Genomic DNA, 25,845 nt, shown 5'->3' on the forward strand with positions numbered 1-25,845 from the left:
AGACAATTCCAGTTTTTGTCTTTGCAAATCATCCTCTCAGGTTAGTTACTCCTAACCTTGAAGCAGAAGCATCTTTACTAAGCCCTTATTTTCTCCCACAAATATGCTTAGAGAGCCTTACTTCAGTAAAGAAAATTACCCAAGTTGCATCCATGTTGCTGAAAATTCCATTATTTTGTTCTTTTTTATGGCTGAGTAATATTTCATTGTGATAAACCATAATGGAAAAGAATATTTAAAAAATAATGTCTATATGTGTATAACTGAGTCACTTTGCTGTATAAGAGAGATTGGCACAACATTGTAAATCAACTATACTTTCAATACAAAATAAAATTAACTTAAAAAAGAGAAAAGAAAATTACTCAATACCTTGTGACCTTTTTTCCATATTTTTCATTTTTCATCAGTTTTCAAAGTTTTAGCCTGTAAAACACCTGATCCAGAGTATTTGCTTGTCCTCAGATAGTCAGTTCCATCATATGATTTACTGCTTCTGAACTTTCCTGAAATGGAGGACATCTTCCAAAAAACTTTTTTTTATTTTTATTTTTTCATCTAAGTTCTCCCCCCACATCAGAATGTATAACCCTGGCTATGAATATGTCTCAAACTAGCAATTTCAATGTCACACTTGGTCTAAAAACTTTTATCCCCCCATCACCTGCCTACCACATTTACCATCAAAATGCTCACCTTAATCTTCCAGTGACCTAACTACTTTTACATTTTCTTTGCTGTTTATTTCATCATCGCACTATAAAATTATTGCCTGAAAATTCTAGATTTTGTCTTATTGTTTTCTATAACTAAAACATCCCATATTTAATCTCTCTTTGCATTTTATGATCTTAATGTTTTAATGTTCCTGGAACACATATTGAGCTTCTGATTGGTTAGGGTGCTTTGACTATAAGTAACTAAACACCTGAGAATCAGTCACTTATTCAATGAAGATAGTCAATGATTGTATCTAAAAAAAAAACAGTTGTTGGCAGTTCCAAAGTTAATTCAATGACACAATGATACATCAAGGATTTAAGATCTTTTTAGTCTTCTCTCCCATTGTTTTGTTCTCAATACATTGGCTTTTATCCTCAGACTTATTACCTCATGTTCACAGAAGGTTTGCCCTTGTTGCTTGTCCAAAGCATGAGGGAGAAAAAAGGCTTTCTATGGTAAGCTCTCTCTCTCTTTTTTTTTAATCAAGAAAAATATCTTTCTAGAAGACCCTCAAACAGATTTCAGTTTATATGTCATTGGTCAAAAGTGTGTCATATGAAAACTCTTTACCACCAGTCAGTAAACTTTAGTGCTTAGGTCAAATCTGTTCCCACCTGTTTTTTCAGATAAAGTATCATTGGAATACAGACATGCTTATTCGTTTATGTATAATCTATGGCTGTTTTCCCACTACAATAACAAAGTTGAGTAGTTGTGATAGAGACTGTATGGTCTTCAAAGCCAAAAATTATTTACTCTCTGGTCTTTAGAGAAAAAGTTTGCTGAACCCTGCTCATGGAAATTACCATGAAAAATCTATGGGATTACCATGATGAGTATAGAAAATTCATGATTCATCTCCTAGCCTTGGGTATATTGCTTGCTGAACAGATTTGAGATTCTATAAATTAAAGAAAAAGGCCATTGTTTAAGCAACCAAAAGTCTTTGCCATAGCATCTATTAAGTGGAAAATCTCTGTGCTTAAAGGACGCAAAAATGAAGTACTTAACCCTTGTTCTCAAGTTAGTTTATGGCCAGTAAAAGAATAATATAAAAGGTAACTTCTAAAAAGTGTGATAAATGCTTTCTATGACATAGGAATGTACCCAGTGTTTTGGGAGGGGTTTCTTTTATCACTCAAATTCTTTTTAATCTTATTAATTCCTTTTTTCTCAGTGAGAGTCACATTTATATTTCCTTGTCTTAATGCTGTCACATAACATTTCTGCATCCTTACCTTTCTTGACAAGAGTTGATTTTTTTTGATTTTTCTATCCTCCTCAAGGTTCTAATACCATGAACTTCATCCACTGTTTCAGGATGTCCTGGCTTTAACTGCAAATAAAATAAGAGTCAACAGAAAATCTCTCAACGTCCAAACCACACACATAAATATATCTTATCTGTACCAATTCTTCCTCCTATTTTAGAGGCTACTTCTTTATGATTGTCTTTCATTCTAAAACTCAGCTTCTTGGAAGATCAAAGTACACTCATTCTCTGGATTTTCTAACCTCTCATTGACTGATCCGTTCACAATCATTTGTTTTAACCCCTAAAAGTTCACAAATAAAGGTCAACAATGAGGCTTCTTAATCATCAAATCCACTGGAAAATTTTCAATTCCTCTCATAACTTCTTTCCTTCATTTTCACTAGATATGTGATCATCCTTATATTTAATCTCCTGTTCCTAATTCCTCAATCATATACTCCTCTTCCATCTCCTACCTCTTAAATGTTAATATCCCAAAATAGGTATTATTTGATCATTTTTCTTCTCATTTTGTATACATGTTCTGACTGATCCCTTCTACCTGTAATTCTACCTCTTTAATCCAATGACTTACAAATGTATTACTTAACAAGAGATTTCTGAGTTCAGGACTCTATGTTCAGTTTTCTACTGGACATCTCCACTTGGAGGGACTCAGTGGACTATCAAACACAGTATGATCAAACAGAAAATATTGTCATCCTCCACCTCAAATTGTCTATTTCCCCCTTTTCAATAAGTAGTCATCATCATATTTCAGTTAGTAGGAACAAATCTCCCCCTTCATCTGCCCCCAACATTGAATTGTTCACTGAGTATAATTGAATACTCTTTGAATATTCATTGAGCTTATGAATCTATCAATTTCTTTATGTAATTATTTCTACTTCTCTAAAACAAGACCTTATCCTCTTCCTTTTCTTGGACTATTTAACAGTCTCTAGAATGGTCTCCTTATCCCCAATCACATTCCACTGTGATGCTCCCTCTATATATCTGTCAGAGTGATATTTCTAAACTCTAAAGCATACAATATGATACTCTTTCAAATCTCGAAGACTCCTGATAACTTCAGGAGGAATTCCAAAATTCTTAGCACATATTGCAAACTTCATCCTAGTTTGATCCTCTGCCAGCTTTCCAGTCATAAGATTCTGCCATAATCTTACATGCAAGCATCCCTTAGACCCATCCTCATGGAATTATCTGTGATTCTTGGAGAATAGCATAATTATTCAGGCTCCTGTGACTTATCAGTTATTTCCTGCCTGCTTGGAAAACCGTCTCCACTTGATCTGCCTGAGTACCTTATTCTCTTTGGAAAAAAATAAGTTAAAAATTAAAGCTTGAATAGAATTTAGGGACTTCCCTAGCAGTCCAGTGGTTAAGACACCCCATTCCCAATGCAGGAGCAGGGATTCCATCCCAGGTCATGAAACTAAGATCCTGCATGCCATACAGCATGGCCAAAAGAAAAAAAAATAGAATTTAGTATTAATTACACGGTGGTACTTATTCTAATCATCTAAATATTATTTGCATGTTACAGATTATGTAAACCACAAATTCCTCTGTGTTCTATAAATTTGTGATGCTAAATGATTTATTATTTGAAGGCAATCACAGTTAAAGCTTTGGGGGCTGAAAAACTTGGTTTAAGTCTGTTTTCTGCCTTTTACTTGTTTTGTGAAACTAAGAAAGTCATTTAACATTTTAAGCTTGTTTTCTCAGTTATTAATTATGTAAATAATATAGTGTTTGTTGGAATGTAGCCATTTATTTCTCTCTTCTCATAATTCCACTGAGGGAAGGAAACATGACCTTTACTTTCAATGGGGGGAGGGAGGAAGGAAATCACAGGAGAAACACATGCAGCTACTCTCTGCCTCTTCGCTTATTCTTCCTCACAGAGGAGAGTCTATCTGATTAGAAAATTTGAAGAAGTAAATGTCTGTCCAGTTCAGTTCCTTCTTTTCTCTTCAGAGTCATCTTTTCTCCAGGAAACACACGATCTAGTCTGCTGTCTGCTATGTTGTAAACATAATGGGGAAAGCATTGCTACTTTGGGGAGAGTCTTTGTGTTGTCCAGCTCATCCAGTACCTGGCAGAGAAGTTTGTTTACAATGAAGTGAAGCATTCACTATTCCTTTTGGCTGCAAATCTAAAGCACTGTTATTCAATAATCTTTATCAGTATTAAAAATGATAGTTTGTTTTCCATCCGCCCTAGTCCTGTATACTATATCATTTGATTCTGAGCTTGAGAAGAACATTGTGATATTGTTGATTAATTACTCCAGTAGTGCTGACTATGGTTCTTATTACCTGGGAAGAAGTGGTTAAATGCCTTGCATGAGGTGTAGAACATCCTAAATGCTCAATTAATGTTAGTTATTATTATTGAATATAAATGGGCCACATTCACAAATGGGTTACATTTTTTTTAACAGTGGAACACACTTTTGATATGATCATGGAAGCATTATATTTATTTTAACAATAATAACATCTTCTCAAGAAGACATTAATTTCATTTTGTGATGACAATCTATATTTTGAACTAGCCAAATCCCAGATGATTGATGTCTTATGGATAAAATATTAAGACAGTGGACTCAAAGACGTATTGTTATGTGGATAATTTGACATCATGGAAGAGGCACAATCCTGAGTCTCCACCTTTGTGATACGATATAATTAGGTTCATTTATTCCTGAAATCAATATTTCAGTATTTCTTCATTGGGATCTGCTTTTTGGAGACGCGTTTGCATTTTAGTATCTCTTCATCTGATTCTTTGATTTTTTTTTTCTGTTGCCCCAAACTTGGACATATTTTTATCATTCAATACCATGAACATCAAGTGCCTCTGGCAGTTATTGCTTTTAAGCAGCTTTTCCTATAATCACCATCACAAGCAGTAAACTCATAAAAGTTGTCAAAATGATGGATGACTCTCCTCAATGACCCTTGATGCCTCCAACATACTGAGCTGTGTGGAGATGGAAAATGAGAAATCACACGTAAAACAATCTGGAGCAAGAGCACAATCATTCTGACCAAAAACTTAAAAGCTCTTTCGTTTAAGAAAACAAACTTGAAAGAAAGAAAGAAAGGGAAGATAATACATGTTATTTCTAAGTAAACACCATTCGGATGGTCCTTTATATAAAGAGGCACTATACTCTGAGGTCAAGGTAACACAAGAGAAGGAAAAGAAGGATGGAAATGAGCATTGTCATTGCTCTCTACTATTTGAAGGACACATACTCATCACAGTCACCCTAGAACATATGTATTATCCCTCCCTTTTCTTTTTAATATATGATGATACAGAGCACAAAAAAATTAAGCAACTTTCCAAAAGTCATCAGCAAATAGATATCAGAAACAGAACTTAAAACCAAAGTATCTAATTTCCAAGCTGGTTATCAGGATTGAATTAGTTAACGTTTGTAAACACCCAAAACACAAATTTTCTGGCACATACTCTGTGTTCACAGAATTGTAGTATTATCATTGTTATTATACCATTCATTGCCCGCAACATTTGAGAATGCCTCAAATTTTGGACCTGTTACCATGATGCTTAGCAAACATTTAAGGAACTTGTACTCTGTGCCAGAAAATTAGTGTCTAAAATAAGTTCCTTGCCCCTCATGTAGTTTACAATACAGCGGGCAACATGAACATTTTACAAGAAAACAAACAAATTTATAGTAACAAATCAGGACCAATCTTTGTCTCAGGTCTTCATTACTATGTAAACAAACTCATTTTAACATTGAATATATATTCTCCCTGCTCACACAGGATTTTAATCCCCTATCTCTCCCTGACATGTCTGAGAATATCAAAGGGTTATTCACTAATATTCTTGAACAATATGAATTTGCTTGTTGTTGCCAATTCCCTACCAGGTTTCCATTGTTGCTTCACCATATCCCCCAGACATTGTCTAAACCACTGATGCTCCTGTTCTCATAGATCACCAGCCTCATGGGGGTCTAGTTTCCAATGGGCCTTCAAAGCTACAGACCACTTTTTGACTGTAATGACAATATGTTACTTTGGTCTTAACTGAGCCAGAGACAAAGTTCTGTTCTCATCAGATTTGGTAAACATACACCTTTCTTCATGGAACTGGTCAGGACCCAGAGCCATATCCTCCCTCTTTTGTCCTTATTTATCCATCATTCTTGGCACTTGGATCTCTAGTATCCACATATTGCATAAGACTGACCTAAAGTAGACTTCACAGTAAATATTTAGTGAATAAATGTTCTGTGTTAGGGAAAAAATAGAAAATGAGAAATATAGACATGTTTGGAACAGTTACAGTGGTGGATATGAATAGTCTCTTCAAATTCTTTTAGAAGTCCAATTGCTGACTCACTGTAGAGAAAAAGGTTGATTACCTGCGGGTCTTTTGGAGATTTCCACTGTGTAAAGATTAGTTTGTACCATAAAGATGGAAATGTATATCTTCTTTAAGTATCTTAAAGCTATAGGATTATGTGAGAGGTTATGACCTGCAACTGTAATTATGGTTGTCATCATCCTGGAAAAAGGAGGCCAGCAACTATAAATACTTCATGGGATGTAATGGTTTTAAAATGACTTTTAGAAGACTTATTCAAAAGAAAGGAAGAAGAATGCTAATTTTAAAAAGTGATTTAAAAAAAAGGATATAGAAATGCCCATTATTAACCTGGTTGATTAATCTCAAAAATTATACCATAATTATCTGGCTATTCCTAATGTTTTCAACTCTAAAAATACCACACCATTCCAATGAACTCAACCTGGGTTTGAACCAGTGGGGGCTAAAACTAATGATAAATGCTAAGCTATAAGTCAAGTCCCTTTCCTGTCCTCCAAAGATTATAGGGAGAAATGTAAAACTGTAAAACTTTCACATTTCTTTATCAGTATTCCTCTTCTGGCAGTTAACATTTTGTATTTTATATATTATGTTTACTTCTTCTCTCCTCTTTAACTGTAAGCAACACAATATAGCACACAATGGAAAAAGAAAGAGTTTTAGGAGTTAGTTCTGGCTCCATGTCTACCAAACGTACAAACTCATATGAGTTATTCAGTTTGTTCACTTGTCAAATAAGAAAAATGTTTCCTCATCACAGTGTTGTGAGAATAAAATGAATAAGCAATATATGTGAAAACACAAAACATCATATCTGGTTAAAATAGGTATTTTTAAAATCTGTCCCCTTTCTCTATATTGGCACCTAGAGGAAAATATGTGTATCTGATTCATATTACAGCTATCATTAACAGCAGCCCTGTGACTTGGAAGTGTCTGGCACCAGTAATATTTATAGAATGAAAAAAAAAGAGAGAAAATAAACAAACTACTTCCTGAAATTCAAGAAAGGTTAAGGGCATTGTTATCTTCAGAATTCTCTGATTTAGAGGTGCAGTTTAAATTCATGGAATTTGAGTGATTTTACCACATGTAAAAACTTTACATGAGAGCATTATTTTATGAACTTCAGATAAAACGGTGCACAACTCTGTTAAAAAATTAAATTAATTGTTTTTCCAGGTTCTATGGGTATCTTGGGTGATCTATTTCCATTGATTTAATATAAAGAAAAAAATAATCAGAAGGTGACAACATTTTTTTCAAAACTCTTTGAACTAAGTATGGTAACTTATCCCATAGCAAAATAACTTTAACATTTGAATAATGTAATTGGCCCAAACTATTCACCTATATACATCAAAACAGCAGAGTTTTCTGGAAATACCATATTTATATACACAAGGGATGTTGGTCAATTATATAGGTGAAATAGTCATTCAAGTCAATTTCTAATATACACAGTTGAAATGTTACTTTATCTGGAGACATTATGCAATATGAATTATTCAGTAGAAGCTATATGCATATTTTAACATTTTCTATAAGCATTTTTACTGTCATTTTAAATGATATTTTTAGTCACAGTTTTACTAGTACAAGAAATCTCATAAAACAAACTATTAAAAAGGTGACTACACCTGCTTATAACGTGTTTATATACTAAAAAGACCATTACATTCTAGTGTTACTTATTTCAATTAGTAATAACAGCATATAGTAACAGTGAAGATCCTTATTCTTCCTTTTGTAGATGGCTCCTTATTTTTATGTATTTGTGTAATGTATACTGTAGAAGATAAGACTACTACTCTGATAGTCAAGTTAATCCTAAAAAGTTACCTTTTAATTAGTTTATCAGAAATACCAACTTCCATATAGGTAATTTTGATGATATAACCACAATCAAGACAATTTTAATACTCCAAATTAATCTTATTCAGAACAACAACAAAGACCTATTCTGAATTCCATGCTAAATGCTAGGAAAGTGAAGATGAATATAATATAAACTCTGCTCTCAAGTATCTCACAGGATTTATAATATATCAGATATACATTACAACCAGCAAACCTAATTATTGATTCTATATGAAAGAATAAAATCATTGAAAAATTGTAATGTAATTTAGCACAATATGTTTTTTAAATCCTAAAAATTTGTAAAGGGTAGTTATTCCTCTACAAAACAGGATCTTCCATAAGTAGTAAGTTAAAATAATTTAATAGACATCTATGTTGGTTGAGGGGAAAAAGATGGGGAATTTGGGGTTTTCTCCTTCACAGCATACTGTTTTAAGAAAACGTAGAATCCAGTTTACTGTTTTGTGCTCTAAAGGTAGTTACAACTACCTGAAGTAAGGGATCTGTACTGGAAATAATTTGCAGGTGCAAATGCTGATTAACAAAAAGGACAGAAAGTTTAAAATGAGGTTCCTCTCCTGATGCTATGCCCATTCTCTTCTGAGAGCTCTTGAAATGCTTGGTTCCTACAACCACATGCCTTATAGAAGTCCTCTTTGGGCTTTGAAAATTGAGGACAGAGAAGTATATTGAAAGATATATTGTTCTCTCTTTTCCTCCCCTCCCTCAAGCCCATTCCACTTAATACTCATATGACTTTATTTTTTTTTAAATATTAGATCTGGATGTGGGTTTTGTTATTAATTAATTTTATTTATTTATTTTTGGCTGTGTTAGGTCTTCGTTTCTGTGCGAGGGCTTTCTCTAGTTGCGGCGAGCGGGGGCCACTCTTCATCGCGGTGCGCGGGCCTCTCACTGTCGCAGCCTCTCCCGTTGCGGAGCACAGGCTCCAGATGCGCAGGCTCAGTAGTTGTGGCTCACGGGCTTAGTTGCTCCGCGGCATGTGGGATCCTCCCAGACCAGGGCACGAACCCGTGTCCCCTGCATTGGCAGGCAGATTCTTAACAACTGCGCCACCAGGGAAGCCCTCATATGACTTTTACTAGCCCTATGGAGGAAACCTTTCTCTGGGAGCACACAGTCACAGGGAGGCAAAAGATAACTCTGCTCCCTCTCTAAGAAACATGGGAATCAGGGATTGGTCACTGTGACTGAGAATCATTCAAAAGGTTAAAAAAAAAAATGGCTCACAGTACACAGGTCATTGAAAATACCAGGAAAATGAACAACTGACTTTGGCTGAAAAAGGAACATGATAAAATAGAAAAGACCTTTGAAAGTCAGACCCTCATTTTGCTAGACCTTCATTTTTGCAGACATTTCAAGGATATAAAGGAAACTCTCCAAAACAGAGAAATGGAGGCAAAAAGAAGGCAAAAGGAAACTCAATCAGTATCTACCTTTTACAGTGAACCCAGGTTTAAGGATGTCAGAATGGTAATGGAAGCTGCTACATTACATGCTGGAAGAGAAGCTGGTGTGAACATGTGGAAGTTCCTTCTACAGGACGTTTTAGAAATAATTTTCAGCAAAGACCGCATCAAAAAGAGTAGCTCGTTCAAGCTAAATACTGTATTTGGAGTTGTTATGGTTATATTTGTGAAAAATAATCATAGACAGTCTATTGTATATGAAAATGAGGTAGTTTTGTCAGTAATCTGTTTGAAGCATGGAAAACAGGTAGCTTTTAGCAATAATTACTGTATTCTGGGAAGTGCTCTGTGCAAACCAAGAGGCATATGTTCCTGAAATCTTCCTGAACAGACACATATACATATACAACTAAATTGTAAATCACTGACATTTGTTGGGTACTTACTATGTACCAGCGACTATTCTGATTTTTCATGAATTAAACCATTTCAATCTCAATACAGCCATATGAGATAAGTTGTTACTATCTTCACCTAGTAAATGATGGAAGCAGAAGTTTTATCTAGATGAACTTGCTTTAGAATATATATATACGTACACATAGGTACAGAATTTAACTAAAAATACACACACACACACACACACACACACACACACACACACACATTGTTGAAGACTGAATTCTCCTAAAGGAGGTAGTGATAGAGTATAACATTCTAGATATTTATGAGGAATCAATAACTTTGAAGAGAAAGGAGGGTCAGTGACAACAAGCAGAGAAAAAGGAATTGCAATTCAGACCCAACAAAACCTCCGCCAATTTGGCAAGGGGCTTTGGAGTGTAACAATGTCCTGTATCTGGTCAAAATAACTGGGACTTTATACCCCCACCTTGCTCGGTTACTGGTTCTGGCCTGCTCCTGGTAGGGCATGATTTTGGGTGGAACGAATCTCTGCAACTGAAGTAAACCCAGGACAACTGGAGACTGCTGATGCATTGCTCATGACTGGGCTACAAATTCTTCCTTGAAGAGGAATCTGGGAGACACATCTATATGTCTACATGTCTACACCTCACCACATGCATGCACACACACACACACACACACACACACTGTGAATGTCTATGTAAATGTATGGATATACATATATATGTATATGTATATATGTATATACACACACACATATATATATATATGACGATTTATAAACATACAAAACATTTGGTAGAATTATATATACTTTTTGAAAGTCTGCCTAGCATTTTGTTCTTGGAAAACCACCTCTCCCTAAATTCATGAAGTTTTAAAGAATCTGACAATCAATTACATGAGACAGAAAGTTATATTACAATAAACATTGATCAGTGTACAAACTGATCACAAACAGTGCACAAACTTCTGAATCAAACTTATGTAAAATCCGATACAGATATTCATGGTTGGTGAGTGGCCTACTGGGCCACTTAATTCAGGAATTAAGGCTTCCTTCTAGTTTCTCAAAATTGTCTCTAGTCAGCTGGTGGATAAAAAAAGAGAGTAGAGTAGTGTTTGGTAAGTTTATGTGAATGCGGCTTGGAAGAGAGGGACTTTTTGCTTCTGTCCCAAATTCCATTAATCAAAACTCAGTCACTTGTCCACACATAAATGGAAAGGAAGCTTGGATATATAATTTAGCTCTGCACTCCTCACCAAAGGAAAAAGTGTTTGTTGAAAATAGTAATTTCTGCCAAAGCAGGGTCAATATTAGTGTCCTATCTCCTGAATTACAGTGATTGGTCCAAGAAGTGAGACTATAACCCAATCAGTCAAGCAGCTGATTGCTAATAATCTATCAAATGTAGGAACAAAGACTATTAATTTCCCCTCAATTGCTAAGTTGCATATATATGAAATTACACAACCAAGTGTCTATCTTCCCCAGACACATGGAGGAATTCTATCTACAGTCAGAGAGCAAAAGACCAACATACAGGAGAAATTTGAATAGAGAGGTACAAAGAGAAATTGGCAAATTGATAATTGCCCCAATGAAGTTTATTGAGCCCCTGAATCCAGCCATTTTTAAGACACCATGGTATCTCAGTTACATAAGTCAATAAGTTGCCTTATCTCCTGAAGCAAGTTTGATTTGGGTTTCTGTCATTTGTCAACATAAAGAAACTTCATACATGTTTCTACTAAGGTTGTAATTTCAAGATAGTAGAAAAATATTGGTAGTACATTGGTAACTTTCTAATCTTGAAAAGTTCTAAAACAGAGAAAATCTTCTGCTAAATTTGCCCCTCTACTCAGGTTCAGAGAAGCCAGTGCTTTGTGAAATAGAGTCTACTGTTGTTCTTCCCTTTCTTTAAGTTGGTAAAAGCAAAACAGGACAAAACATAGTGAGATATAAAATTGAGACCCAGGAAAAGTCATGAAAAGTTTGGAAGACTGAATGAACCACGACTTTCTCAAATATGCTATACACTGAAAAAGAAAAGTATCAATCTCCCCTATTTTAATGCCATTCATTAGGAAGCAGACTCTGTTGGAAATCAGAGTCCATTTGCTATTCTATTCCAGTCTATTGTTCAATTTTCCTGAAGACAGAGACTAACATAAAAGGGTTTCAACAGAAAGCTGGGCAGAAGACCAGGTTGAACACTAAGACCTATTGTTAAGATAGATATCCTTAATATGGAGTCCAGACTAAAAAGACTAACAATATTTTTACTCTTTGTTACTAGCTCATAGTATTCTCATTAAGCAATCTAACTGGCGTTTACTGGAGTTGTGAGTGGCTCCTATTGTGAGAGAAATCCCGGGACTGTTCAGCAGTCTATGACAATTTCCAAACTATATAACCATGACATCAGAAAGTAGTGAAGCTACCCAAAAAGTAATCCTCATATACTTCCTGTCAACCATGATGATGACCAACAAGAAATATGGAAGTTCCTTCTAGCATATGGGATCTTTGACTGCCAGATTGGCTGACCAAGGAACTTACTCTAATGGTAAGGCAGACTAAGTAGACTAACAATCTCTGTGTGATTGTTTTATATCTTCCATTTTCTGTAAGGGAGTCTGCATTGTATTTGTCTTGACTTACTGCACTTTGGGTATGTTAGAGAAAGTTAAACTTATGATTTGGCCATAGGTTGAATCATATGACGGTCTACAGTTGAATCTGACCAAGAGAAATTTACCATAGATTCAGAGATTCTAAGCATGGGACTAGAGACAAAAATATGACTTTGAATTGTCCACTTTAGGGAAGAGGTGAGTACATTTAGGTTAATTTCATAGTAAGTATAGGTATTTTTAAATTATGTGAAAAGGAAGAGGATGTCTATATTTTTATGGCCAAATGGTGGTATATAGTGGAGATGCAGTATTTATTTCCTTTCCAGCATTCCTTTGGGGAACTCTGTACATTCTCGACAGTTTTCTTAGTATAGCCAGTTATGGTGATCAGGCCCTGGACCCTTATGGTACATGGTATAAACCTGCTCAATGTTAATATACCATTTCCCTGGTAACAATGACTGATCTAAGATATAGGAAAATTAATCAAGTGGAACCATTAAAGAGAGAATGAGGCCAAGACATAGGGGTAAGCATAACCAAGAGATAAAGAATACAATGGTGCAAAATCCACTGCTTTTAAATACTGTGCTTCTAAACACTATGATTCTTGAGGCCAATATATTACTGGATTTTCCTGTTTCATTTAGCAGTCAATTTTCTTTTTCCCTCAGCTAATTGGAGTTGGGTTTCTTTCAATTGCAATGTAAAGACAGCAAAAAAAAAGGAAATATTAAAGATCAGAGAGAAAATAAATAGAGATTTAAAAACAACAATAGAAAAAAATCAATAAAACCAAAAGCTTGTGTTTTGAAAGGATAAACAAAATTGACAAACCTCTGGCCAGGCTCACTAAGAAGAAAAGACAGGCACAAATAAACAAAATAAGAAGAAAAAAAAAAGGAAGAGAAATAACAACAAATACAACAGAAATATGAAAAAAAAAGAGAATACTATGAACAATTATATGCCAACACATTGGACAATCTAGAGGAAATGGACAAGTTACTAGAAACATACAGCCCACCAAAACTGAATCAAGAAGAAATAGATGATTTGAACAGACTGATCACTAGGAGTGAAATAGAATCTGTAATAATAATAAAAAATAAAACCCCTTGCAAACAAAAGTCCAGGACTAGATGGCTTCACTGGGGAATTCTACCAAACATACAAAGAAGAACTTATACTCATTCTTCTCAAACTCTTCCAAAAGACTGAAGAAGGGAGAACACACCCAAAGTCATTCTATGAAGCCACCATCACCCTGATATCAAAACCAGCCAAAGACACTAGCAAAAAAGAAAACTACAGGCCAATAACTTTGATGAATATAGATTCAAACATCCTCAACAAAATATTAGCAAACAGAATCCAACAACACATAAAAAGGATCATATAGCATAATCAAGTTGGATTCTTCCCAGAATCATAAGGATGGTTCAACATACGCAAATCAATCAGTGTGATATACCATATCAACAAAAGAAAAGACAAAAAGTACATGATCATCTCAATAGATGCCAAAAAATCATTTGATAAAATTCAACCTCCATTCATGATAAAAAACTATCACCAGGGTATAGATGGAACATATCTCAACATCATAAAAGCTATTTATAACAAACCCATAGCCAATGAAATACTCAAGGGTGAAAAGTTGAAAGCTTTCCCACTAAAATCTGGAAAAAGGATGCCCACTCTCACTGCTTCTATTCAACATAATATTGGAAGTCCTAGCCACAGCAATCAGGCCAGGAAAAGAAAGAAAAAGTATCCAAATTGAAAGGGAAGAGGTAAAATTGCCATTATATGCAGATGACATGCCACTATATATAGAAAACTATAAAGACTCCACACAAAAACTACTAGAACTGATAAATTCAGCAAAGTAGCAGGATACAAGATTTGCATACAGAAATCTGTTGCATTTCTTTACACCAACAATGAATGTGAGAAAGAAAAAGTAAAAAACAAAACAAAACAAAAAAAAAAGATGACCTACAGAGTGAGAGAAAATATTTGCAAACAATGCAACAAGGGAATAATTTCCAAAATATACACACAGCCCCTACAGCCCAATATCAAAAAAACAGACAACCCAATGAAAACATGGGCAGAAGACCTAAATAGACAGCACTCCAAAGAAGACATACAGGTAAGCAACAGGCACATGAAAAGATGTTTAACATCACTAATTATTGGAGAACTGTAAATCAATACTACAATGAGGTATCACCTCACTCCGGTCAGAATGCCATCATTAAAAAGTCTACAAATAACAAATGCTGGAGTGGGTGTGGAGAAGAAGGAACATTTCTACACTGTTGTTGGGAATTGGTGCAGCCACTATGGAGAACAGTATGGAGGTTCCTTAAATAACTAAAAATAGAGTTGCCATGTGATCCAGCAACCCCACTCCTGGGCATATATCCAGAGAAAACTCTAATTTGAAAAGATACATGTACCCCAGTGTTCATAGCAGCACTATCTACAATACCCAAAACATGGAAGCAACCTAAGTGTCCATTGACAGATGAATGGATAAAGAAGTTATGGTATATATACACCATATATATATAGAGAGAGAGAGAGAGTGAAATATTAACCATAAAAAAGTGAAATAATGCCATTTGCAGCAACATGGATGGATCTAAAGATTATCATAATAAGTGAAGTAAGTCAGAGAAAGAGAAATATCATATGATATCACTTATATATGGAATCTAAAAAAATGACACAAATGAACTTATTTTCAAAACAGAAATAGACTCAGACATAGAAAACAAACTTATGGTTACCAAAGGGGAAAGGGGTGGGGGGATAAATTAGGAGCTTGGGATTAACAGATACGCATGACTATATATGAAGTAGATAAAAAACAAGATCCTGCAGGATAGCACAGGGAACTATATTCAATATCTTGTAATAAGCTAGAATGGAAAATAATCTGAAAATATACGTATATATATGTATAACTGATTCACTTTGCTGTGCATCAGAAACTAACACAATATTGTAAATCAACTATGCTTCAATAATTTTTTTAATGGAATGGGAGTGATTTATAAACTGTAAAAGATTAAATAAATGTAAAGCATTGGAGATTCTTAAAAATACCGGTTGCAGTTTTAAACCCAAAAATGTAGTTTCAGGTCTTTCTTATGTCCTGATCACTTTGAATATGTCAGATTAACTTGCTTCCTTGACTTATATCCCCTTCCTTTTTTCCTTCTTTTTTTCCACTGGAATGTCATTCTCTCTCCAACCCCTGTTAAAGACTTCCACAAGCTGCCTGGGTTGCTGAAGGTCTAAATAAGGCAGGATATAAACACCATTTAAACCCCTTTTACCAGATGCACCTTCCATTATACAAGATAAAGTGAAGACAAAGACAACAACACTGTCACTTATTTTCCAGGTTCCCTTGAGCCAGGGTTGATTATGTAACTCTGTTCTGACTAAGGTGAAATAAGATGATGTTTCCTTAGAAACTTCTGGAATTTATTTTCTCTGTGATAAAAGGACTTGACAGATGCATGTGAGGAAGCCCCTTTTCTGTCACCTTATTTCTTAATACTTGGAATATCATCCATTAAGGTTGTTTGGGTTGACACAGTCATTTAGTTATTGTGAGGAAAGACAAGCCCTGTCACAGTTGAGCTGTTCAACAAATCTCCTGAAACTGTCTAGATTCTGACTTCTTGCCTTTGGGATAATACTTACGTTATAAAAATAGATGTATTGACCTCTCAGCTACCACACTGTTGGCCATGCAGCTTCCAGTTGTCTGCTCCTCTGGTAAGATGGGGCCAGGAGACGCTATCCTCAGCTCCTTGCCTGGGTGGGAAAGTCACGCTATAGGGCCAGCAGAAATCCTTATTTGAGTGTCCCACTGAGTTCCCCGATAGAGTGCTGCAGCTGAGCAGAGCGGCTGCTTGGGACTACTGCTCAGGTGCTGTGGAAAGCCTTCTTGGAATCTGACATGTTATCACTTTGGGACCATTGGCCAGCTGCTCCTGACTGGGCCACATGAAGGTTCAGACTATCCCAGTCTCTGAACTGAAGACAACCAACACTATTACCATATCTCTCACCACCATGAATACAAGGTATTTCAATGAAGAGTATGAGGAGGACACCTACAAATCCCAGACTGGAATGTGTAAGGTCTGAAGAATGGTGGAATAACCCAATGTATCTGGGTGACCTTTGGAGATAGCTGAGACAGAGCTACAATAGGGCAGTGGCTGACAACCAACTTATAGCCCATCTTCTCCAGCCGTGTGGCTGACAGGGTCTTGGTACTCCAGCCAGCTGCCAGGACTGAGCCTCTGAGGTGAGAGAGCCAAATTCAGGACATTGGTCCACCAGAAACCTCCCAGCCCCACATAATATCAATCAGCAAGAGCTCTCCCAGAGATCTCCATCTCAACACTAAGACACATTTCCATTCAAAGACCAGTAAGCTCCAGTGCTGGACACCCAATGCCAAACAACTAGCAAGAAAGGAACACATCCCACCCATTAGCAGAGAGGCTGACTAAAATGATACTAAGTCTAAAAACACCCCAAAACACACCAGCAGATGCGGCCCTGCCCAGAAAGACAAGATCCAGACTCATCCACCAGAACACAGGCACCAGTCCCCTCCACTAGGAAGCCTACACAATCCACTGAGCCAACCTTACTCACTGGGGGCAGACACCAAAAACAACGGGAACTATGAACCTGCAGCCTGTGAAAAGAAGACTCCAAACACAGTAAGTTAGGCAAAATTGGAAGACAGAGAAAAATGCAGTAGATAGAGGAGCAAGGTAAAAACCGACCAGACCAAACAAATGCAGAGGGAATAGGCAGCCAACCTGAAAAAGAATTCAGAATAATAGTAAAGATGATCAAAAATCTTGGAAGTAGAATGGAGGAAATACAAGAAACGTTTAGCAAGGATCTAGAAGAACTAAAGAGCAAACAAACAAGAATGAACAGCACAATAAATGAAATTAAAAATTCTCTAGAAGGAATCAATAGCAGAACAACTAGGCAGAAGAACGGATAAGTGACCTGGAAGATAAAATAGTGGAAATAACTACTGCAGAGCAAAATAAAGAAAAAAGAATGAAAAGAATTGAGGAGAGTCTCAGAGACCACTGGGACAATATTAAATGCCCAACATTCGAATTATAGGGGTTCCAGAAGAAGAAGAATAAAAGAAATGGAATATGAACATATTTGAAGAGATTATAGTTGAAAACTTAATATAGGAAAGGAAAAGGTCAATAAAGTCTAGGAAGCACAGAGAGTCCCATAGAGGATAAATCCAAAGAGAAACACGCCAAGACACATGTTAATCAAATTATCAAAAATTAAATACAAAGAAAAAATATTAAAAGCAGAAAGGGAAAAGGAACAAATAACATACAAGGGAATCCCCATAAGGTTAACAGCTGAATTTTCAGCAGAAACTCTGCAAAATAGAAGGGATTGGCAGGACATATTTAAAGTGATGAAAGGGAAAAACCTACAGCCAAGATTACTCTACCCAGCAAGGATCTTATTCAGATTTGATGGAGAAATTAAAAACTTTACAAACAAGCAAAAGCTAAGAGAATTCAGCACCATCAAACCAGCTTTACAACAAATGCTAAAGGAACTTCTCTTGGCAGGAAACACAAGGAAAAGACCTACAATAACAAACCCAAAACAATTAAGAAAATTGTCATACGAACATACATATAGATAATTACCTTAAATGTAAATGGATTAAGTGCTCCAACCAAAAGACATAGACTGGTGGAATGCATACAAAAACAAGACCCATATATATGTTGTCTACAAGAGACCCACGTCAGACCTAGGGACACATAAAGACTGAAAATGAGAGGATGGAAAAAGATATTCCATGTAAATGGAAATTAAAAAAAGCTGGAGTAGCAATTCTCATATCAGACAAAATAGACTTTAAAATAAAGACTATTACAAGAGACAAAGAAGGACACTACATAATGATCAAGGGACCAATCCAAGAAGAAGATATAATGATTTTAAATATTTATGCACCCAACAAAGGAGCACCTCAATACGTAAGGCAAATGCTAACAGTCATAAAAGGGAAAATCGACAGTAACACAGTCATAGTAGGGGACTTTAACACCCCACTTTCACCAATGGAAAGATCATCCAAAATGAAAATAAATAAGGAAACACAAGCTTTAAATGATACATTAAACAAGATGGACTTAATTGATATTTATAGGGTATTCCATCCAAAAACAACAGAATACACTTTCTTCTCAAGTGCTCATGCAACATTCCCCAGGATAGATCATATCTTGGGTCACATTCCAGCATTGGTAAATTTAAGAAAATTGAATCATATCAAGTATCTTTTCTGACCCCAAGGCTATAAGACTAGATATCAAATACAGGGAAAAAACTCTAAAAAATACAAACACATGGAGGGTAAACAATACACTACTAAATAACCAAGAGATCACTGAAGAAATCAAAGAGGAAATTTAAAAATACCTAGAAACAAATGACAATGAAAACACAATGACCCAAAACCGATGGAATACAGCAAGAGCAGTTCTAACAGGGAAGTTTATAACAATACAATCCTACCTCAAGAAACAAGAAAAATCTCAAATAAACAACCTAACCTTACACCTAAAGCAATTACAGAAAGAAGAACAAAAAAACCCCCAAAGTTAGCAGAAGGAAAGAAATCATAAAGATCAGATCAGAAATAAATGAAAAAGAAATGAAGGAAACAATAGCAAAAATCAATAAAACTAAAAGCTGGTTCTTTGAGAAGATAAACAAAACTGGAAAACCATTAGCCAGACTAATCAAGAAAAAAAGGGAGAAGACTCAAATCAATAGAATTTGAAATGAAAAAGGAGAAGTAACAACTGACACTGCAGAAATACAAAGAATCATGAGAGATTACTACAAGCAACTCTATGCCAATAAAATGGACAACCTGGAAGAAATGGACAAATTCTTAGAAATGCACAACCTTCTGAGACTGAACCAGGGACAAATAGAAAATATAAACAGCTCAATCACAAGCACTGAAATTGAAACTCTGATTAAAAATCTTCCAACAAACAAAAGGCCAGGACCAGATGGCTTCAAAGGCGAATTCTATCAAACATTTAGAGAACAGCTAATACCTATCCTTCTCAAATCTTCCAAAAAACAGCAGAGGGAGGAACACTCCCAAACTCATTCTACAAGGCCACTATCACCCTGATATCAAAACCAGACAAAGATGTCACAAAGAAAGAAAACTACAGGCCAATATCACTGATGAACATAAATGCAAAAATCCTCAACAAAGTACTAGCAAACAGAATCCAACAGCACATTAAAAGGATCATACAGCATGATCAAGTGAGGTATATCCCAGTAATGCAAGGATTCTTCAGTATATGCAAATCAATCAATGTGATACACAATATTAAAAAACTGAAGGGGAAAAACCATATGATCATCTCAATAGATGCAGAAAAAGTTTCAACAAAATTCAAAAGCCATTTTTGATTAAAAAACCTGCCAGAAAGTAGACATAAAGGGAACTTACCTCCACATAATATAGACCATATATGACAAATGCACAGCCAACATCGTTCTCAATGGTGAAAAACTGAAACCATTTCCAGTAAGATCAGGAACAAGACAAGGTTGCCCACTCTCACCACTATTATTTAACATAGTTTTGGAAGTTTTAGCCACAGCAATCAGAGAAGAAAAAGAAATAAATGTAATACAAATCAGAAAAGAAGTAAAACTGTCACAGCAGATGACATGATACTCTACATACAGTATCCTAAAGATGCTACCAGAAAACTATTAGAGCTAATCAATGAATTTGGTAAAGTAACAGGAAACAAAATTAATGCACAGAAATCTCTTGCATTCCTATACACTCATGAGAATATTTAGAAAGAGAAATTAAGGAAATACTCTCATTTGCCACTGCAACAAAAAGAATAAAGTACCTAGGCATAAAGCTACCTAAGGAGACAAAAACCCTGTATGCAGAAAACTATCAGAAACTGATGAAAGATATTAAATATGATACAAACAGATGGAGATATATACCATGTTCTTGGATGGGAAGAATCAACATTGTGAAAATGAATATACTACCCAAAGCAATCTACAGATTCAGTGCAATCCCTATCAAACTACCACTGGCATTTTTCACAGAACTAGAACAAAAAATTTCACAGTTTGTATGGAAACACAAAAAACCCCGAATAGCCAAAGCAATCTTGAGAAAGAAAAATGGAGCTAGAGGAATCAGGCTCCCTGACTCCTGACCCTACTACAAAGCTACAGTTATCAAGACAGTATGGTACTGGCACAAAAACAGAAAGATAGATCAATGGAACAGGATAGAAAGCCCAGAGATAAACCCATGCACATATGGTCACCTTATCTTTGATAAAAGAGGCAAGAATATACAATGGAGAAAAGACAGACTCTTCAATAAATGGTGCTGGGAAAACTGGACAGCTACATGTAAAAGAATGAAATTAGAACACGCCCGAACACCATACACAAAAATAAACTCAAAATGGATTAAGGACCTAAATGTAAGTCCAGACACTATAAAACTCTTAGTGGAAAACATAGGCAGAACAGTCTATGACATAAATCACAGCAAGATCCTTTTTCACCCACCTCCTAGAGAAATGGAAATAAAAACAAAAATAAACAAATGTGACCTAATGAAACTTAAAAGCTTTTGCACAGCAAAGGAAACCATAAACAAGATGAAAAGATAACTCTCAGAATGGGAGAAAATATTTGCAAACAAAGCAACTGACAAAGGATTAATCTCCAAAGTATACAAGCAGCTCATACAGCTCAATATCAAAAAAACAAACAGCCCAATCCAAAAATGGGCAGAAAACCTAAATAGACATTTCTCCAAAGAAGTATACAGATTACCAACAAACACATGAAAGGATTCTCAGCATCACTAATCATTAGAGAAATGCAAATCAAAACTACAGTGAGGTATCACCTCACACAAGTCAGAATGGTCATCATCAAAAATCTACAAACAATAAATTCTGGAGAGGGTGTGGAGAAAAGGGAACACTCTTGCACTGTTGGTGGGAATGTAAATTGATACAGCCACTATGGAGAACAGTATAGAGTTATCTTTAAAAACTAAAAATAGAACTACCATATGACCCGGCAATCCCACTACTGGGTATATTCCTTGAGAAAACCATAATTCAAAAAGAGTCATGTTCCACAATGTTCATTGCAGCACTATTTACAATAGCCAGGACATGGAATCAACCTAAGTGTCCATCGACTGATGAATGGATAAAGAAGATGTGGCACATACATACAATGGAATATTACTTAACCATAAAAAGAAATGAAATTGAGTTATTTGTAGTGGGGTGGATGGACCTAGCGTCTGTCATACAGAGTGAAGTAAGTCAGAAAGGGAAAAACAAATATCATATGCTAACACATATATATGGAATCTAAAAAAAAAATGTTCTGAAGAACCTAGGGGCAGGACAGGAATAAAGACGCAGAAGTGGAGAGTGGACTTGTGGACATGGGGAAGGGGAGGGGTGGGTTGGGACAAGGTGAGAGAGTGGCTTGTGCAAATATACACTACCAAATGTAGAATGGATGGCTGGTGGGAAGCAGTTACATAGCACAGGGAGATCAGCTCAGTGTTTTGACACCACCTAGAGGGGTGGTATAGGGAGTGTGGGAGGGAGACGCAAGAGGGAGGGGATATGGGGATATGTGTATACTTATGGCTGATTGACTTTGTTATCTAGCAGAAGCTAAGGCACCATTGTAGAGTAATTATACTCTAATAAAGTTGTTGAAAAAAAATAGGTGTATTTATTGTTGATACCATGGTGTGGGGTATTATGTTTCTTACAGCCACACACTTCCCAACTGATATTTAGGTTTTCCCACCAGAAGTCCCTCAAAATGAGGAAAAGAGACACAACTAGAATCTAATATGTGAAGGAGATCAAGAGTCAGAGAGACCAGTTTCAAATTCCAAGACTAGTCAAGAGTGATTAGTAAAGAGAGTGGGCTAGAACTAATAAACAGGACAAGATGAGAACTTGACTGAACATGGGTGAGAACAAAGCAGAAAGGTTTATAATAACCACTAGGATTATTATTGACTATTCATTTCTTGCATTTATGGGTCAGTGGTTATGTAGTTGGCTCATAATTACAAATTATAAGTAGATGGCTCCCACCAAATTTGTCAGTTCTTCAGGTAAAAATAATTTAAATTGACATGTGTCTAGATTTTTAATAAAAAGTTTCTGGTGTACGCTGTGTAGCACTTAAAACAAAATATGGCTTATTCCCTTTCATTCACACATGAGAAATATTGAATTTGAATTTGCTTGCTTTTACTGGACTTCCAGAGAATAGATTCCAGATGAATACCTAACAAAGCTTGCAACAAGAGTTGGAGGAAAATATAAATATAGACAAAAAGTTAAGGATAAGTAAAAAACAACATTCTAAGACAGAGGTTTTCAAACTTTAGTGTCTATTAGAAAGCTTGTTAAAACACAGATTATTGGACTTCACACCCAGAGTTTCTGTTTTTGGCCAAATGGGACTAAATAATTTACATTTCTAAAAAAATCCTTAGGTGCTGCTGCTGCTGATGGTGGCCTTAGTATCACATTTGGAGAACCACTACTCTAAGAGGCAGTACAAGGCAATGAACATGGAGTAACAAATGATTGGTAAAGTTGCCATGTGGAGAATACTGAGCTCCACATAGTCTGGTGACTTCACTGATTCTCTGCAAACAATGAAACAGCAATATTGAGAGCCAAATTCTTGCCCAGAATATGAGATAGCTCAGGAATTTGTTGGCAGCTAATATCTAACTAGAAGCATGCAGTGCAGCTAAGTGAGATGATATATGCCCAAGAAAAGCTATCCCTTAAGATAATGCATATGTTCTCGAAGCAAAGAACTGTTTCCAGCTGAAGTTTCTTAAAAACAATTGTTTTTGTTACAATTAATCAGTAGGCCTATATACTGCAATACACTTGAGCTACAATTTTCATGGCTTTTACAAGCAACTCTCTAGTTGCTTCCCAGGTTAAAAGTCAGCCTAAAGGGCTGTATTGAGTGGTTTCAACATCTGTATTCTCACCAACTGGAAGCACTCTTCTCTCTTTCTGATTTAGTGTCATACTCTCTCTACCTTCTGTGATAATATTTCTACTGCCCTTCACTGCCACAAGTCTTGGTTAGAAACATTCTATCTAATAGTTTCCCATGAACTCTAAATATTAGGAAGGACAGGTTGGTGGTATCAACAACTTCTCTCCCCAGAGTACTCATGTAATTGGTCCAGCCCTTCCCACTGACCTCTTTTGATTCACAATGAGTTACTCTTTTGGCCCGGAATAGAGTTTATCTAAAGTAAAAAAACAAAAAACAAATGGGGCTTCCCTGATGGTGCAGTGGTTGGGAATATGCTTCCTAATGCAGGAGACGCAGGTTCAAGCCCTGGTCCAGGAATATTCCACATGCCGTGGAACAACTAAGCCCATGCACCACAGCTACTGAGCCTGCATTCTAGAGCCCGCGAGTCACAACTACTGAAGCCCGTGCACCTAGAGCCCGTGCTCTGCAACAAGAAAAGCCACCACAATGAGAAGCCCACGCACCACAACGAAGAGTAACCCCTGCTTGCCACAACTAGAGAAAGCCCGCGTGCAACAATGAAGACGCAACGCATCCAAAAATAAAATAAATAATATAAATAAATTTATTTTTAAAAATGAAGGGGAAGTAAATCTCTGGTTATATTCCCTTCTGTCAATGCACATCACTAACCTATCTCTTACTGGTATCTCTTTCCCTATGTCCACACTGTCACCTAGAAATTGGTTGATGAAATTGTAAGATATTTTCCCTTCTTTGGTATGATGAATGTGTTATCTCTGCAATATTTATTAATGCGACAGAAATCTATCAGGGAAAGAATCCATCTGAACATAATTAAAGGTGACCATTTATTGTGGGTTATCCATATCATTTCAGACTCATTTATCAAAGATAATTTTCAATGGATAATCATGCATGCTATGAACTGAGGAAAAGATGAACTATCTGCTGGCATCCTTACTCATTAACACTAACTTAAAATGCCTCAATTTTTTGCAATTATTTAAAGTGATAGAGAAATGCCCTTCCCCTTAATTTTGTTATAGTAACCTATATGGTTTCTCCATTATTATTTTATTCCTTTCCTGAATAGCACACCAACAAAATACTTGTAGTATTCTCACAAAGCTATTTGTGGTGTATTTTAGGAAGTTGGTTAACATCTCACACTTTTTCTATTTAAGAATATATTGCTCAGAGTTCTGCTTCAGATGGTCCAATTTAGGGTTGATTGAATCTTTAATGTGGAATCCTCACTACTCCTATCATTTTACCTGTAAGAAGCCAGGCAGAAAAGAATTCTGATTACCCCCTACATGACATCTTTTTGTTTAAGAAAAGGAGCTAATAAAAGAAGATATTTACTCCTCAGATCACACCCATTATGCTGCCAGGGCAGACTTAGAGTTATTTCTATTAGTTAGGGTACTTTCAGCTATAGGTAGTAGAAACTTAAGTGGATTAGCTTAAATAATGAGATTTAATTATCTTATATGCATACAAGGACAGAGTGGAATGGACTTCAGGCATGATTTGAGCAAAACTCTTCCAGATTTCTCTGGAAATCTTTTTTTTTTTTTTTTTTGGCCACACCGTACAGCATGTGGGATCTTAGTTCCCCAACCAGGGATTGAACCTGCACCCCCTGCATTGGAAGCACAGAGTTTTAACCACCAGGGAAGTCCTCTTTGCAAATCTTATGGCTCTACCCTTAGTTTCTCTCATAGTCTCAGTATCCCTTGGTCCAATAACTTTCATCAGGAATTGAATTTATGCTGATTAATTTAAACCTGGGTTCCTAAAATAAACACGAACAAAAGTAAAGGAAATAAAGAAATTGAATTAATTGGCTTAGAATAATCAGAGCACTTGCCTGGGTATAGGGTC

This window comes from Eubalaena glacialis, chromosome 19 (genome assembly GCF_028564815.1).
Source record: "Eubalaena glacialis isolate mEubGla1 chromosome 19, mEubGla1.1.hap2.+ XY, whole genome shotgun sequence".
NCBI classification, from domain to species: Eukaryota; Metazoa; Chordata; class Mammalia; order Artiodactyla; family Balaenidae; genus Eubalaena; species Eubalaena glacialis.